Source organism: Lonchura striata, chromosome 1, assembly GCF_050655825.1.
Source record: "Lonchura striata isolate lonStrDom1 chromosome 1, ASM5065582v1, whole genome shotgun sequence".
In the NCBI taxonomy this organism is placed as follows: domain Eukaryota; kingdom Metazoa; phylum Chordata; class Aves; order Passeriformes; family Estrildidae; genus Lonchura; species Lonchura striata.
Window position 1 is genome coordinate 91,436,782 of NC_140703.1, and position 17,934 is coordinate 91,454,715.

The 17,934-nt window shown below is 40.6% G+C and overlaps 1 protein-coding gene and 1 long non-coding RNA gene across 2 annotated transcripts in view; one reads left to right on the plus strand and one right to left on the minus strand.

Moving 5' to 3' along the window:
* Positions 1-17,934, minus strand: part of ST6GAL2 (ST6 beta-galactoside alpha-2,6-sialyltransferase 2) — a 172,082-nt gene that overhangs the window by 87,096 nt on the left and 67,052 nt on the right. The window lies entirely within an intron of this gene.
* Positions 2,523-17,934, plus strand: part of LOC146768765 (uncharacterized) — a 43,415-nt gene continuing 28,003 nt past the window's right edge. Inside the window, exon 1 of the long non-coding RNA XR_014956266.1 lies at positions 2,523-10,065. This is a non-coding gene — a long non-coding RNA (uncharacterized LOC146768765). The remainder of the gene's footprint in view (positions 10,066-17,934) is intronic.

A 17,934-nucleotide genomic window follows, 5' to 3' on the forward strand; every position in this document is an offset into this window, starting at 1 on the left:
GTAACATCTAGCTTCACATTCTGCTCAACTGTTGGCCAGACAGCTGATGAGATTTATGCAATTTCTAGAGCCCTTCATCTGCTCTATGAAATGGAAAATAGCTGTATTTATGTAAATAATAAATGAAATGCCAGGAGGTGGCACTTGAAAATATTTACTACATTTCCTGTGCTTTATTTGGGCCAATAAAAACATGTTACTGTGTACTGCAAATGGTTTCCTCTGTGCAGCTCTTCACACCAGCTTGTAATAAGAGGGGGTTCAGTTCCTTTGCTGCTATATTGGTGCCTGTCAGTGTAATCCCATCTCACTCCCTGCAGTGGTGGAAGTGCAAAAGAAGACTCACATTTAGCCCTGTGCCTGTCTCCTGCATGTGTCTGCTTCTGAACTCCAGCACACAAGGGGCAGTCCCTTAACCTTCACACAGACCAAACACCCAGCTTTGGGAATAGTGCCTTGCAGCAGAGACACATTTTTTATAACATGGCTTTCTGGAATTGTATTCTTGCAAGATTTAACTGCATACAAAACAACTGTTAATAAGGCCTTCTTTGATCTTTGCACAGGCTTCCATGCTTATTTGATTTTACTACACTTTGAAGTAATTGTAAGCTATGCTATGGAAATATAGAAGGAAATCTCTCTAGAGAAACATGAGGAAATTACTGTGGTTGGAGAACCATAGAAAACTGAGATACAAGGGACCATGAGAAGTTATACACTGAAAGCATTTAATTCAGCATGGATTTTGGAAGACTACTGCAGTATAACAATGTCAAACAAATTTAAAATTGTTCTTTGCGTCATTACTGTGTTAAAAAGGAAGACTACTTGTTTCTGAATGCCTGGTAAAATGAAGTAAGTTGAACATTTCCTATTCCAAAATAGTTTTCAACACCTGGACTGAGCCCTTCTCCCCGCTCAAGGCATTTCATGGCAGTGCAACTTCAAAAAGATATTGCACTTGTAGTTAGTGATCTCTTAGAAATGCTAGAGAGGGTAGAATCAGATATGGCATACCACAAAATTTTATGTGGTGGTTTTGTAATGAAAAAAAACTAATAATTTTTGAAGTAGAAAGGGGAAATGGTCCTCTGGTGGGCTTTTTTTTGCAGCAGTCAGGAAAAACTAGCAATATGGTAGAAAGTAATTTTATGATTTGACCTCTCAAATTCCTTCCTAAGTGCTTTCATGTGCTACAAGAACTGAGCTGTCACCCCTGTAACAATTATTTGAATTCTCTAATCTCTTTCCATTGCTCTGCCAATTCTGAGTTTCTTAATCCCTTCCCATCCCTTATTGGAGGGGAAAATCTGTCCTGCACCTTTAGAGATTGAAGTGATATTAAAAGGCTGAGAAGAGAACTCATGCACTCGTTTGCCTTTCAGCAAAGAATAAATCGTCAAAGTGGGAAACTGCCCCTGAGTGTTAAGGAAAAGAAAGAAGATGTGACACAGGAGTGAACCTGATTTTGTGTGCCCTGTTGTAGCCCACAGGTAATTCTGCTGAAGCAGCTCAGTGCCACTGAGAGCAGAGTTAGGTCTCTTCAGCATGTCTTGTGTCTATCACAATAAACACACATAAGAGCAATTTACATTTTATTGCATTGTAGATGTGCTACTCTTCCTACACCACTTCGAGTCAGCCAGTAAAGATCTTACAAGGCAGCAGGAAAATAAGAGAAGCAAGCAGTAACTTAGCCACTAAAGCATATATCCATAAGCACCTAAGAATTGTAAAATGATGCAGAGGTTTTAACCCTTTTCTTGCTTGTCTGAAATGTTCTTTGAGCACTCAGGAACTGCCATTACGAACTACAGCACTCAGAACTTCTCATACTTCTCTGGGAGCCCATGTAAGTTTTCTGGTTTAGCAAAAAAATCAACAAAAACCAGCCTTTTTTTCTGGGGAAAAGATCACTGCAAACCAAATCCTGTAGCCAGGAGGAGTCCCTCTGTGGTCAGCAGGCCTTCTGATTCACTGGCAGGGTTAAGAGGATACCTACCACACCCCAGACAACCCCACACAATTTTTTTTTTTTTTTTTTTTTTTTTTAGGAAGAAACCCAGGTAAGCATGAAGTAACCTGTGTGAACCAGCAGAGGCTATCAAATCCTGAAAATGGGAAAACTCACTGCAGCCATAGCTCTATTTCAAGATGTGCACCAGTCTCAAAGCATACCTGCCCCCATCCCTGCCATCCCACCCTTCCCCAGAGTTTTGGGCCAAATGAGACACATTCCCTCTGCTTCACAGAAAACAAGAACAAGATGTTGGTTGTAATAACAACTGGCAAGTTGAAGGAAATAAGGCCTAGATCTCCATAGGGCACAAAAGCCTCTTGGGCATAAAAAATGAGCTATTTCCTCTAGCAAGGGCTTCCAGACCACAGCGCATCAGCCACTTCCAACTGGCCCGTGCCAAAACAGGACCTGTCTCTGCTGGCAGTGGTTTGGTTGTCGGCTTTGCTCACTGCCAAGGGCTGCTGATCAATGCAAAGTTTGCTCTGTATCCACCTGGCAGCTGGCCCTGCCAGGATGGCTTCCGCTCCGAAGTTGCAAATGCAGATGCCAGCTCCTCAGCTGAAAAATACAGATGCTAGCCCTGCTCCCCTCCTTCTCTCCTTTTCACTGAGCACTCCTGCTTTCTGATAGGGTAGGCACCTGAACCTGCTGCAGGACTGGAGACCTGGCCTAAGATAGGCACACTAATCTGAGCAAGACCCAGGGTTTATGCTGAGGCTGTGAAGCACCCTAGAGCTTTTGGGGAAATTGTATTTGATTCTTTAATATGCACAATAAAAACATCAGAATTACATTGGTACTTACATTACAACGTTACTTATTATGTTGATTTCTAATTTTTGTGATACTTTATTTGTGCTTGTTCTGCTTCAGTTATTTTATATAGTAACAGACAGACTCATTCCAATTGTAGAAAAGGGGCCATTTTGCTACATTTTTCAGCACAGGGAGAATCTAATCCCACAGTTTTCACTGAATGATGTGTCAAATCCTCATTCATACAGGCAAATTACCTTTAAAGGTTACTCATAGGTGAATGGTTGTAGGATCATGCCCACAGAAAGCACTTGTTGACTTAATTTGCTCTTGCACTGTCTTTAGTCTGTCCTGGTATCACTCCTGAAACTGCATCCAGCCATCCTGTTTAAAGCAATCCTGTATTTCTGTCTCCACAAGTGTGAGAGGACAAGTCACGAACACTGTGCCCTCAATAAAGCAGAATCTTCTCAATGAGTTGTGTGCCAGTGGCAATACACCAAAATTTTGAAACCAAGAGTACAGCAGGTATATAGATTTTGACAGAAAATTAAACTATAGTAGTCAGTTCTATTTCCTTGCCCCCCCAATTACTTCTGTTAATGATATATTCAGATCAATAAAACTATGTTCACTAAAACAGAAAAAGAAATTGCATCAGCTGTGTTTGGAACCTATTTCTAAATCTTTCAAATTGCTTTCTGTAATTGAATAAACTATTTTTCCAGCTCTCATGGGAGTAAAATTTTCTTTTTTCAGATGTACAAGTAAATTGTATCTGAGGAAGAAATAGATAGTGTCATAGGGTGCTGGGTTTTTTGGGGACATTTTTGCTCCAAATATATGCATCTAAATACTGCTATGACAGGCATTCTTGCTTTTACTACATTTTCCTTGTCAGCAATCCTCCCCTTTCCTCCATATCTAGCAGTCACTTGTGGCATGTCTTTACTCTTTATTGCCTGACAATACCTGGCCTGTGATAACTACCAATTTTCATGTTCATAATAATTACATCTCTGTTGCCATCCACTGCTTTGTTGCTTTCAGATTGTGTTCCCGAGCTTATCATAAAAACAAAAAGCTGTTAATCAGTCTGAGAAGTGATCAAACAACACCTAGAGCAACATATATTTATACTGGGAGAATGTCCCATTGCACTAACACCACCACTGCGGAATGTCAATGCAATGCAAATAATATTAATCTAAACTTTCATTTGAGTTTCACTCAGATTTACTACTCAGATTTCTCCTACAGAAGTACACCTCAGATCCCTAAATAACAAGTACTCTCTGAGTGATCCCTTCAGTGCAGGTTTGGGAGCTGAGTAAAGAACAGCAGTTCCAGAGGTGGATTTCAGAAATAGTGGGGCTGACTGTATTTTAATTGTCTGATGTTTAGAGTCTTATTAATGAATATGTGTTTCCATTTCTATAAGATTTTTTAAATATGTCTGGCCATGTGTGTTATTTGCTTAATAATCTTCAAGTGTGCAACTAAAGTGTGAATTTACTTGTATGACTTGCCAGTGGCAGGGGGTGGGATGGCACAAAAGGAGGTGAAAGGTTAAGGGGGTTGTTTCTCCTCTATTAATGCCAATTGTTTCAAGGCAGGAAATGTGGCCACAGGGTCAAAAGGCAACCCTGTCCTTCCCTTCAGGCCAGGCTGAAGCTGGGTTTCAGCTGCTGCTGAAAAAAAAGGTACACACTGTGATCCAAACTCAGCACTGGAAGTGGTTTCTTTAAGAAACATTACAGTCCTGAGAGCACACTGATTGTGAAAGTTCTCACACACTTTCACTGTAGTGTTTTTGTCCTACAGCCACCATGCTTCCTCATGCCGTGCTGTTACACTGATCTGCATTCAGTGACAGGGTCTTCAGTTTGTGCAGAAATTTTGCAAATTTACTGGCAAAGCATCAGATAAAGTTCAAAAGAGGCAGATAATAATAATTAGCACATCAATTTAGTAAAGCAGTGCTTTTATTCATTCTGGGCCATGGAAATTATCTGGCTGCTTCTCTTCTGACACTTAGCAGTACAAAGCTAGTTCTTTTGGACCCAAGTTGCTCTGAAGTTACCAATTTTTATTATATCATCACCAATTTTCTTGATTGACCCAGTCTTCTGAGCACTGATTTGGAGCAAGCTGATCTGACCTGAGCTGCCTTTCCTTTCTAAGAGAATTTGTTATTTTACAAATCGAAAACTTTGGTTTCAGATTCTGTTATCTCAGTGAGAAATTAACTGTATGTTCTTCTATGCTTCCAAGCAGAGTAAAATTCTCTCCACTATGATTCAGTGCTGAAATATTGCAATGAGTACATGATCCTGTCCAGACACTGTAAAAGCTTTTCCCTGGCCCTTGTAAGAAAGGAATAGAAAGGAGATGCTAGACTATCTTCTCATCTGATTCCTTTTCCCATCACAGTTACCAAAACTGCAGGGAGGAAAAAGTAGGGAATGGAGGGGCAAGGCAGAGCTCTGCTTATCCTTGTTCTGCTTTGCTGCTCCAGAGAGAGGTTTTCTGAGGAAGTCTGAGAAGATCAAAAAGAAATCAAGTTCTTAAAATTTCACAGTTTCATCTATATTGCCATAATAGTCTGTTTTTGAAATAGTATTAGAATGATGCAGGTCACTTCCCTTAGTGTCACTGCATAGGATTCATCCTCTTAATTCATGCAAATTACTTATCTATAAGCTTCTGGTGAAAAAGTCTTCTGATGAAAGTGCTTCAGCTAGCTGCATTGTCAGTGGAGAGATGTAAGAGTCTTTGAGGACCTCAGAGAAAGGCCCTACTCTGATGCGTTCATTTATGTGGAACTGATTCTCCTTGGCCAATTCCTTTGTTCCTCTCCTGCTGTTCTGTGTCAGCCTCAGAGCCACCCTTTGCATTTTGCTCAAGTGTGTTCAGATTCAGCTCCTTTTGGTGTACCCTCGGTGACAGTGGCCATGTTCTTAAAATATTGCTTCTTGGAGTCTGTTTCTCTCATTTCTTCCTGGGCTTGTGCTGCCAAATTAACACCAGCTGAATCTTGGAGGCAGGGCATAGCTCCTGTGACAGGGAGTGGAATTTCCTGGGGGATTAACTTTAGCAGCTGGGTCCATGGAATGGGACTGTGCAGCCTGGACATGGACCTGTCCCTTTCCCCTTGCTGTGCTGAGAGGAGCTGCAGCTGTGCAGGTGGAGGGGAGGGCCCACATCTCTAGAGCCAGTGCAGAGACTGGGAGGGACAACCCCTCACACTGCATCCCAGCATGGGGCTGCTGCTTGCACTGGGCAGGGGTTTGCTCTAGATTGGTATTATTTGGGGCTGTACTTTTCTCCTCACCTTGAATAGTGTCTTGTTGTGCCAGATCAATCACAGCAAGTCGTGTCATGTAAAGCTTGCAGTGTTGGAATTGGACAGTATTAACTGAAATATTTTATGAGCTCCAGAGAGAAAGCATTCATTGTATAAACTAAAACAAAATAAAAATAAGATTTAGAAATTAAAGTTAAAATTAAAATGAATATTTTGTGTCCTCCTAGTTATCCATTTGAAAATCTGGTTGCTGTCTCTTATAGATGAAAAAACTGCAGATTTCAAACAGGAGGAAATTAACTGAGCAGATATTTTCTCTGTTTTGCAATACCCAAGCCCACTCCACATCTCCATTTAAGACAAGTTCTGTTGTGACAGAGAAAAAAGGTCAGACATATACCTGCACTGAGGTCAGTACAGGATTAGGCCTCCATCAGCGGTGTCAGTCTATATGGATTTTAGGGTAAAACTTATCCAAAGTCTACAGGTGAGGAAGACTTATTCCATGTTTGGGTATTATGATTTTCTCCTGACAGCAAATGCCTTTGCATATCAATAGTCATTTCTGCACAGGTCTGAAGTTTGGGGTTACAATCAATAATTAAAACAAAAAACATTGCAAGTGCCAGTCAATAACAAACCCACAAAAATTTTATTTATTGCTACTGTAGAGATTGCATTAGGCTTGCTTTACACAACTTAAACCAGCTATTTTCAAAGCCCTGAGTGCTGGCTAGAATAAAGTCTCCACATGTAAATTTCTCATCTTTTCTATAACATACAATTGAAGTTATTTGGAAATTATAGTTTTGTATGCACTAGTTAGTGATAACTTTTTATTTAAAAATAATTACAGAGTTTCTGAATTATATGTATTGGCACCTGCTTAGTAGGGGTTTTTTGACTAAAAACCACATTCCTCTGGTTGTATTCAAGAGTGTTAATGAACAATAGATGTTACCAGAAGAAAATAGCAAACTATTAGAAAAAAAAAAAAAAGATGTAATAGTTTTACTGGAAAAACATGATAACAATCAGAAAACTGTTCTAGCAAACTGGCTGCACTGTTGGTGCAAACTGGAGTAAGTCCTTCAGGCTTTATTGAGATATGATTAATTACTTCAGCTGACAAACCCAACACATTAAATTTTCTTCTCATTCTTTCCCACAATCTATGAAAGATAGTAAAAGGAAGAAAGAAATAAGAAATAAAATTGAGATATGAAAATGAACTCTCTTGCTCTGGTTAGTCTAAACACAGATTTTTTTACTTTCACCTAGTAGCCAAGGAGCTGGACAACAGAAAATTGGAATACCATGTTTTCCTAGCTGTACACCTATATTTTATAAGGGGAGAAAATACTCTAAGAATATTGATTTTAGCGCTGTTAAAAGAATAACAGGAAGAAACTTGTCTCTGGAAGGAAAGAATGAACTAAACTTCTTTTGTAGGCAAGAAAGAAAAAATAGTAGCCAAAACCACGTGAATCGAGTAGATTTATCTATCTGACCTAGCACAGGTGTAGTAACCACATCTGCTTGGGACTGTAAGCTCACCATCCTGAAGAAATTTCAGAGTAAAGGAGCCCACACAAGCTAGCAGTCCTTCTCTGTGATACCCTGGTTTGACAAATGTTGAATGTAACATTTCTCTCAGCTACTCCATTTTGGCACGAAAGCAGGACATAGACAGTGTTGTTTTTCTCAAAGGAACAGGCAGCTGTATTTTAAAAGATTAGATATTCCAGCACATGTAGTTGAAACACAAGTGGCAGCTTTGTCCCATGTTCCAGGCTTAATGATGACAAATGGTTCAGATACACTCAGAAATGAGAGGCAAAGGATGAAGCTCTGAACAAGTTCAAAGGGCCTTGCACTGTGAGCATAGAATAATCTCAGTTTGGAGTAACTGTTTTTTGGTTGTGAGTCAGGTAGGTGTGGATAGACAAAGCTAAATCATATAAGTCACCTATGTTAAAAATACAAGAAAAATATCTGGTCTACTTGTACACAAGTGTTTGACAACAATGGGATCATACTCTTTACAGAACTCAAAGGGTTGGCAGCTGATGGTGATTTCCTGGCCCCCACTAAAACCAAAGGATACCAAACTCAGAGGATCATCCACTGATTGATTTTGCAACAAAACAGTCTGTGAATCATCAGAACGATATCCACTGGGGCAACCGTAGTAGTAACAAGAGCTGAAAGTTGTAGCTGCTCCAGCCAGGCTGGTACAAGCATTTCTGTCCCTGAGATAAATTCATGCAACATCAGTGAATAATCTGGGTTTAAGATGTCATTGCTCATCATAACCTTTCCTGAGCAAGGGATAAGAAGAAAACAGAAAAAGGTGAAGAACAAGTCAAGAACCACAGAATGAAACTCTACATACAGATCCCTAGGAAGGAGACAGTGTTAAAAAAGAGGCAAAAGGTTTGAATTTGTGAATGTGTTGGATTAAGGCACAAGTAGTGTATTCCATGCTACGTGGAGGAGATCTTCCTTATCTGGCTCTGCAAAATTTTCTGAGCCAAAATAGCCAAGACTGGTCTGGTCCTGAGTCTGTAGCTCAGCCAAATATTTGTTGATTTCACTGTTTAATTTCACTTGAAATTCCTTTTCCAAACTCCTTAATTAATTTCAATATATGTGAAGTACTTCCAAAGTCATTCTGCAGGTTGGGCAGATGTAAGATTAGAACAGTTTTGGAGCATTTTCCAGGGCATTTAGATAATGTCAAGCCTTACTGGAATCTCAACAATTGCAGTGTCACTGACAGATATGCAGTGTGCAATATTATCATGAACAGCCTTCAGGACTGGACAACAAAGTTGTTTTACCCCTGACAGGAACTTCAGTAGCCTTTTTGTAAATTGTTTCCCCTCCTTTCCTAGGAGCAAACAGGAATAGGATGAAAGGATATAGCTGAGCACTAAATAATTTATTTCTATGACTTAAAAGAGGTGGGTTTCCCCCCACTTGCTTAAAATGTATCATTTTATTTTGAACAGGGTCTGCTTGATATCTGTGGTTTCAGAGAAGGCTGTTCAAGTTGGGAGAAATTGTTTTCCTGGCTGTATAATGTATCTTCATAAAGCCAGCAATGTAGCTGCAATTCAAGGATCATTTTTCTTCTTCTTTTTGAAATATCTAGTTAGAAAGGAAATCATTCAGGCAGGAGTGCAACAAAAAAAATATAATTATAGCAGAGAACTTACAATGTAATAGTAAGAATTGAGCTTGCCCTGTTGGGAAGAATGATCAAGAGGCCCTCAGTGTTTTTCTGGGATCAGAGGCAGTGCCCATCAAAGAAAGATCTCATCTGTACAGAGATTCCCCATGTGCTTCATCACTGGCTTTTCTGTGAAGACCCCAGACCTCACTTAGTGAAATGATCTCATTATTTTGGACACTGCTAATACTTGTAAGGGGAATTAGCACAAAGGCTTAGCTGGATTGTAGCAAACCACATGGATTGGATCCATAAGGATGAGACAAAGGCACTGTAAAAATATTATATTCCTGAGTACTTTACTCTGTAAATGCCAACAGAGGGTGACACCAATCCCTAGCTCTTAGGCTGTGTCTATGATGGGAGAGGGAAGGGACAGGAAGGTAGGACAGTGAGGAGGATGTGGTATAGTGATCAATAAGGATGTGTGTGGGATTCAGATTCAGTCAAAGCAAGAAACTGAGTTTTCTAGCCAGGAAAAAGGCCTGGGAACGTGCTGGGAAAGAATGTAAATAATTCTTTATCTCTCTTGTTTTTCACACTGTTTATAGTTAAGTTCTATCACTGTGTGTCAAGCACTCTGCACCAATGGTGGTGGGTTGTTTTCACTTCAGAACAAATGGATTTGGTCCTTGTGGAGCTCTGTATAAAAGAGCAGTGCATTTTGAATAAATGGACTTTTACTCTCACAGCCTTCTGAATCCGAGTTCTCTTCATTCCCGTCCTGCCTTGACAACAACAGATGTGAGTAAACTTGAGCTCTGCTATAAATTATGATGTCATGTTTAATATCAGGTCAATAAAATATTCTGTAGAAGAAAATGTCATAATTTTTTTATAGCTACCTGAAAGCTGAGCAGAGAAACTGGTAAATGAGTAGCAGAAATATATACTTACCAGGGAAAAATGCATTGATAGGATACAAAAAGAAAATTCAATAGTTGGATTTTCTTGTGTTTCTTCTATGTATTTATTGGATTATATTCTAGAGTGTCTTTTTTCTCAAAGTTAAACTTCACATCAGAATGAGATAATGTGCTTTTCACAGATCTGGACATTTGGGACTGCAGAGTAAAAAGAGTACCTCTGAAATGTCAGCAAAAGGTGTATAAACAGTTGCACACTGTGAAAGGAGATTAGATAGTCCTTATCCACGCCAATGAAATATCAAAACATCTCTTTCTGGTCTGTAGTACAGGTGTGACAACCAAGGAATCTGAATTATTCTGTCTTCTAGTCTCTTCTGTCATGCTCTTTTTGGCACTTTGCACAAAGTAGATGGATTAGGGTCCACAATTGTGAAGACTTCTGCTGATATTACAGGAAAAAATGGTATTTTTTGAAATACAATTCCTTAAATATCTTTATTGGTAGGTTGACCCTCATGGAAAACAGGTGTCCACCAAAGCTGCTCTATCACTCCCCTCTTCAGCTGCAGAAGGGCGAGAAAATACAGTGAAAATCTCATGGATTGAAACAAGAACAGGGAGGTATCACTCACCAGTAACCATCATGGGCAAAACAGTCTCAACTTGGTGTAATTAATTAAACTTGCTAGCAATGAAATCAGTGTAGGATAATGAAAAGTAAAACCAATTCTTAAAATACTTCCCTCTCACCCCTCCCTTCTTCCTGGACTAACTTCACTCCCATATTTCTCTAGCTGCTTCTCCCTCCCATGGGAGAGGGTCCTCTAAGGACTTTTCCAATGTAGGGGTTTCCCATGGGCTGCATTTCTTCTTCCACCCACAGGGTGCAGTCCTCCAGGAGCAAACTGCTCCAGTGCAGGTCCCTCATGGGGTGACACGTCCTGCCAACAAAACCTGCTCCAGTGTGGTCTCCTCTCTGCACAGGTCCTGCAGAATCCTGCTTCAGTGTGGGTTTCCCATGGGGTCACAGCTTCCTTCAGGCATCCACCTGCTCTGTTAGGGGGCCCTCTATGCACTGCAAATGGATCTCTGCTCCACCATGGGCTTTCAAGGGCAGCAAGGGCACAGATGTTTCATTAGCATCTGCACCATGGGCTGCAGGGGATTCACTGGTCCAGCACCTGGAGCACCTCCTCCCCTTCTCCCTCACTGACCTTGGTGTCTGCAGGGTTGGTGCACTCACATGTTCTCACTCCTCTCTCTATCTGCAGTTGCTGCTGCAGTGTAACTTTCCCTCTTTAATTTGTTGGCCCAGAGGCGATATCACTGTTGATACTGGGCTCGACCTTGGCCAGCTGTGGCTCTGTCTTGGACCCAGCTGGCACTGGATCCACTGAACATGAGAGAAGTGTCAAACAACCTGGCAGATGCCACCACTCCCAGTATCAAAACCTGACCAAGCAAACTCCATAAAAATATGTGGCCCTTCAAATCTCAGAGGGCATGTACCAGACAGGTAATTCTGCAAGCACCTAGACACTGTCCTCAGCCGTTGAGATCGTAATTTTATTTTGCAGATAGCAATTTAGTTGCTTGAATTAGCTCATTTCTGCCAAAGGTAGACCATGGTGTTCAAATGGGGGAGGAAAGCTGATCATTAGAGATAATTTATTTTATCTGTTTGAAGATAAAATTATACTGGGAGGTGTGTGAATATTAACTGCCTTCTAGCTTCACCAAAGAAGACTACTATTGACTAATATTGATTAAGTGGGATGAAATCCTTTTTTAATTTTTTCTCTGAAGAGGAAAGCAAATGGATTCATTCATTAAATTAACACATAGAGAAGAGGCCAGTTCCCAAACCATATATTGCTCGAATATTGACACTTCCCACTTCTTTCTGCGTTTGTCTCCTTTTGGTGGAACTACTTTCCAAAAGAAAAGCACTAATAGAGAGAATTTTAGAAACCCACCCATGATATTTATAAAACAAGCAGGCTACGTTTGGCTCTTCATCACAATTGCTGTTCAGTGCCCTAATTAGACTTTGTAAACTCCTGGCACAAGAAAAATCACAGGGTTTTTTGCACTGTGCAAGACAATCAGCTAAGTCATTGTCATGCTAATTAGCAACTGCTGCTTCAGCCTTATTGGTTTGAAAGGAAGAGTCGTTAAAGTCAATTTAAACAAACCTTAAGACCACATTTTTGGTTTTTTTTTTTTGTTTCCAGGTAGTCAGCTCTTGTAATCCTCTGAGGTCTTTATCTCTATTGCATTAAATTTCAGTCTTCTGAAACTGGTCCCTTAAGTCTGAGCAAATCTGGGTGTGATGCCCTTGTTGCCTTACTGATGATTGTGCTGTGGGAGACCACAAGAAATAGACTGGGACAAATGAGTTCAAAATAATATTTGCCCAGCTTCCTAGTTTATCTGAGGATGTTCCAGCTCAAAACTACCTCATATGTATACAGTAGAAACCTGTAGATATAATTTCTGAGAGAAGACTCTTTTGCCCTTCCAAAATGATGCTTCTGATGCAGCCACATTAATATTGCCAGGATTAACCCCAAATTACTCATCCTGCATCCCAGAATGTAATGCTTTTATTCTAGGATTTTTTTTTTCCCATGAAGTATTTTAGGATAGACTGAATATTTCAAAATATTTTGATTTATTTTGGAATAAAGTGTTCTCTGGGAAGACAATGCCATGCAATTTCTGTGCATTAATAATCCTATTTGTTTTTAATTTAACAAGGAGATATTGCATTAGGAGAGAACCTTTCCAAGTCATTCCTATATTTTAAGTTAACTCTGAGTTTATTCCTTGACAGTTCAGCATGAAGAAGTACCTGTTTCTGCAGCTGAAAATAATGTGTGAACAGTTATATCAGAAAACTGCTAACAGAAGTCTGCAGGTCACACTTTGGACTAAAAGTGTAAGGACATCTTTAGTGGGTAAAGTGCAGGAATGCTCAGGGAAGTGAATATACTGAAAATCCATATTCCACTCGAGACTGACTGTAATAAGGAGTTAGTACACTTTATTAATTCCAGGAGGACTAAGCTTGCATGGCTGTATGTGGGAGGATGGATTGTAGAAGAATCGAGATAGTGCTGAAGGCAATGCTGCCCATGAGGAGTTTCAGCTGTGTTAATTAGCAAAGAGTAGGAACAGCCTTTCCCTTAAGAGGTCACAGCTGTGTCCAATAAGGATGGGTGTTATGAAGAGTGGATTAGTGGTTGAGATGAGAGTTGGAGTTAGTCGGTTGTGCTGTGAGGAGTAAGGGGCAGGTGCTTGAGCAAGGGACAGTAAGGTTAGCATGTCTGCTAGGGACAGGAAGAAATCAGCTGGCCTTGCAGAAGGAAGAGAAAAGGAGTCAGTGTTGTGAGAAACTGCCTGTGAGAACTCACAGAGAGAGAAGGTATGAAAGTTTTACAGTAGGTTAATAAATTGATGGTGATAGTCAGTTCCCATCCACTGTTGACTGGTGCCAAGCACCGATGCTAACAGCTGTTCAGTCTGGATTTGCAGTAAGGCCTTCTGGCTGCTGCTACTTCTGTGTGCTTTGTTCAAAGGAAAGTACTTTGTATAGGAGTTTGTTCACTCCTGCATGCAGATGGATAAAAAAACCCCAACAAAACAGCAGACCTTTTGCTTATCAATTAAGTTAAGATCTTAAGATAAAGATAAACATATAGCTTTTCTTTTTTTCCCCCTATCAAATGCATCATTTCTGGGCCTATCACTATAAGAAAGACATTGAGGGGCTGGAGCAAGTCCAGAGAAGAGCAGCAGAGCTGAGGAAAGGTTTGGAGCACAACTCCTGTGAGCAGCAGCTGAGAGACCTGGGGTTGTTTAGCCTGGAGAAAAGGAGGCTCAAGGGGGACCTGATTTCTGTCTATAGCTGCCTGAAAGGAAGTGATAGACAGGTGGGGGTCAGACTTTTCTCCCAGGTAACAAGGGGATATGATAAGGGGAAATGGCCTAAGATGTGCTAGGAAAGGTTTAGACTGGAAATTGTGATGGCATTCTTCACTGAAAAGGTTGTTCAGTATTAAACAGGCTGCCCCGGGAGTGGTGGAGACACAATCCTGGTATAGATTAACATTTGGGGATATGGTTTAGTGATGGGTTTGGCAAGGGTTGATGGCTGGGCTCTGATCAATTCTATGATTCTGAGTACCAGAGACTTGCAAAAATATGGAATTGTAGGAAGCATTTCTCATATTGAGGCATTATAGTGTCTTTCCATATTTGCTTTTTTCTGTCTCATGGTAATATCCACAGACCTCTTGCTCTTATACAGATTCTTAGAAAGGAATATGATTCTCAATAGGGGTAATGGAAGTGATGGTGACAGAACAAATTATAAAGGTAAAAGAAAACCCTGCACAGGAACATTGTGTTACTGAATTAGGCATATTATGTATTATCATTAAAATAACTATACCTTATCCAATCATAATGTGACCAAAACTGGGCTAACTTGAAAGTAAAGTATGATGACACACAGAAAATGTGTTTTTATGATGTCTTCTCTGTGACCTGAGTGAGTTTTGGTAATTCCAGATAATTCTTAATGGGTGCAGAAATAACCCTAAAAGAAGTGAAAACTGAGGTTTTTTTCTCACTGCATTCCCTTACAGCCACATTATACTTGTGTTTCTATAAGTGATCAGTGAGTTTTAGTATCCACCAAGAGACAGATGATTTTTTTTTTTTTTTTGCTTTTGTAGAGTGAGTGTTCAATGTATGCCTGATACCAGCAGAAAAAGAGAGTAGGACAAAACATGGATCTGAATGAATATAGTTTGCAGCTTAGCCTGCACCAAAGCAGTTTTGCTTAGGGATTTCTCCCACCAAGATCCATGAAAGATTGTAATTAATTCTTTTTAAATTCTCCTCAAAACACATGTCCTCAAGAAAAGCCTATGGATTACCCTTCAGGACCTCCAGCATCTGTTTTGCTTTAAATTTTGATTTTAAACTTACTTTTCTACCTTCTTCCTGCCTCACCAAAGGAGCTTTTTTCTGCTCACCTCCTGCATGAATCCTCACAATTCTGAGACATCCTGTGTCTCCCATTAAACCTGCTGGGCAGTAACCAGCACAAACCAGCCCTCATACTCTAGTGGGATTCAGGGCACCACAAAACTCAGTTACTGTTGTAACTGGCTGCTAGACCCTTCTCTGAAAGGTGGGAATTAGTCTTTTGCATTGGAAGTGCACAGGCTCTGTCTGCTGGGCTGTCCATCTCTATGCTTGTGAGTTGGCGTTTGTCTGGTGAGTAGGTTGGCCTTAGAACTGATTACTCATTTCAGTGATTTCTTAGAATCTTTACATTTAAATATCTTTCTTCCTTTTTTTTCCTTTTTTTATTTTTTTAACTATGTCTCAGTAAGTCCTATCCCTCTCCCTGCTAGTGCCAGCTGTCAGAATTGCCTTTGGCATTCTCTTTCCTCTGCTCCACAGGTGTGGGAATGCAGGTGGAGCCAGGCAGGAGCAAACCTGATAAAAGAGCTGGGCACCCAAGAAGTGTAGGTGGAATTAAGGCAGCTGCCTCAAAACATTGACTCTGAACTTCTGCTGGTCTTCACCTTCACCCTCCAAGCCTGTACCTCCTGGGATGTCTCAGACATGTGGGTCTCGTTTTCACATTCACCATTCAACCAGTTTCTCTGTAAACTGTGGTTATGGCTGCTGCTTTCCCCCTAAACATAAAGAGGAAAATTAGAAGCCTCCATCTCTTCTCTCTGGGCAAGAATGCTTGCCCAGAAGTGACAGAACCAGGCCAGTTATATTTTCTCTACCTGAGACCATCCATGCTTGAAGACTATTTCTGCCATTCTGTAGTTAGATCTGCCGTCAGTGAGAAGGGCAAGCCACTCCCTGGCCCTGCTTGGAACCCTCTTCTGTGTTTTGTGTTGCAGAGATGCAGAGGCTGTGCCTTTCCCATGCCTGGAGCCCTGGGTGCTGGGTGCCATCCTAATCCCTGAGCAGCTTGGCAGCCTCCTCATCCCTGGCACAGCGCAGGATGTCCTAGGGCTCAGCACCTGCTTTGCAGGGTGTGCTGTCCCAGACCTGCACATAGCAATGCCTCTTTTGAGGTGCCCAAAACCTCTATAGGCAAAAAGAAGGGAGCTGCAGAGGACCAGTCTTACCCCCTTTTGCACTGATGCCTGATGATCTGAACTACCATAAGCTAATTCTTGCTATCGGGTGAAGTTATCACAAATTAATTGGTCAAATTGAGCAAACCAATTTCCAGATTTTATGGTAGTATTACTGTGTTCTCTGCACCCTGGATATCTTGTAGGACTATGACATGGGTGGAATCATGCCTCTCCTTCTTCCCCAGCTGTTTTCTTTTTGGGAATATTATCATTTCTCTGCCTTCTTCACCATCCATGCAATTTCTCAGCAATCATTTCTGGGACAAATTGATGTGGTTTTTCTTTGTTTTGTATGTTTGGGTTTTGTGTTGTTTATCCTCACTTGAAAGGTTTCTTCTTTCCAGTAGACCAGAGTGAGGATTTTGGCCATTCTTATTGAAAGGGAAACTGAGTGAAAAAAGTGAAGAGTTTTCCTCACACATCTTCAATAATGAAATATCAGAAAGGAACTCTGGATATAAAAAACATTAAAGAATAATTTTTAAAGGAACAAAATATAGCCTATTGAAGGCTTTAGTTAAGTACTTATCCATAAAAATAAGTAATCTTCTTTGCTCTGAAAGATCACAGCCTTCTTCTGTAAAAGAAGGGCCTGGCCCAAGGTGTGTTGCTGTGACAAACAATAAAGATGGAAATGAGTGATTATTTTAGCAGCCTCTCCCAGTACAGTCTGCATCTACCTCTGGCTTTCTACTTGCATTTCATGAGAGAAATACTTCAATGCTGTCTCTGTGAGTGAAAGGCTTATGTTTCAGAAAGTACCTCTAGTCACTGCTGCCAGCAGAAATAATAAAGGTGACAGGCTTTCCCATTTGAAGAAACACTTCTGTCATGTTTTTATAATCATTGCTTTATTTAAAATGGAAAAATCCTCCTCCTCCCACTCAGCATGTCTGCAGGACCAGATGCTTGTATTAAAAGCTGCACTACTCATTTAGGTCTTTTTCCTCATCTCTTCTAACATGAAACCTACAGGACTATGAATTTAGATAAATAAAGTGCTATAGTAAATTAAAGGAACACCCCTTTTATACTTCTCATTAAAAACCACACTGGACCCTGCATTCACAGTCCATTCTGAGCCCAGGAAGAGGGGGACTCCTGCATGGGGCCACACAGCCATGGGGAACCAGCTTCTTAGACTGAAGCTGGGATAGAGGAGGCAGTTTGTGATGGACTTCTAATGTCACTGTACCTAATTTTTCTATGCTGGTTTTCCTGTCCTGCTACATATGGGAGAGGTTCTTCTAGGCAGAAGTATTGCAATCCTGCCCTTTCCTGATCACCAGAGACAACCTCTGCTCCATTTTCTCCATTTTCTCTCTTGCTTCTTCTAGAACAGACTCAAAGCCAGCTGTATTGGGGGAGGCATTGCCATGGCTTTGGGGAGCTTAGGTCTGCCTCTGCACAGCTAGAAGTAGAATTTCCTGCCATTATTTTTATTACTGTTGTTATTAAATACAGTTTATTTGGTTTATTTTTCTGACAGAGCTCTGCTGAAGTGGCAAATGTCTACCATTCAGTTCTAATTTCTGTGGTCAACAGATGCCCTTGCTGCATGACCT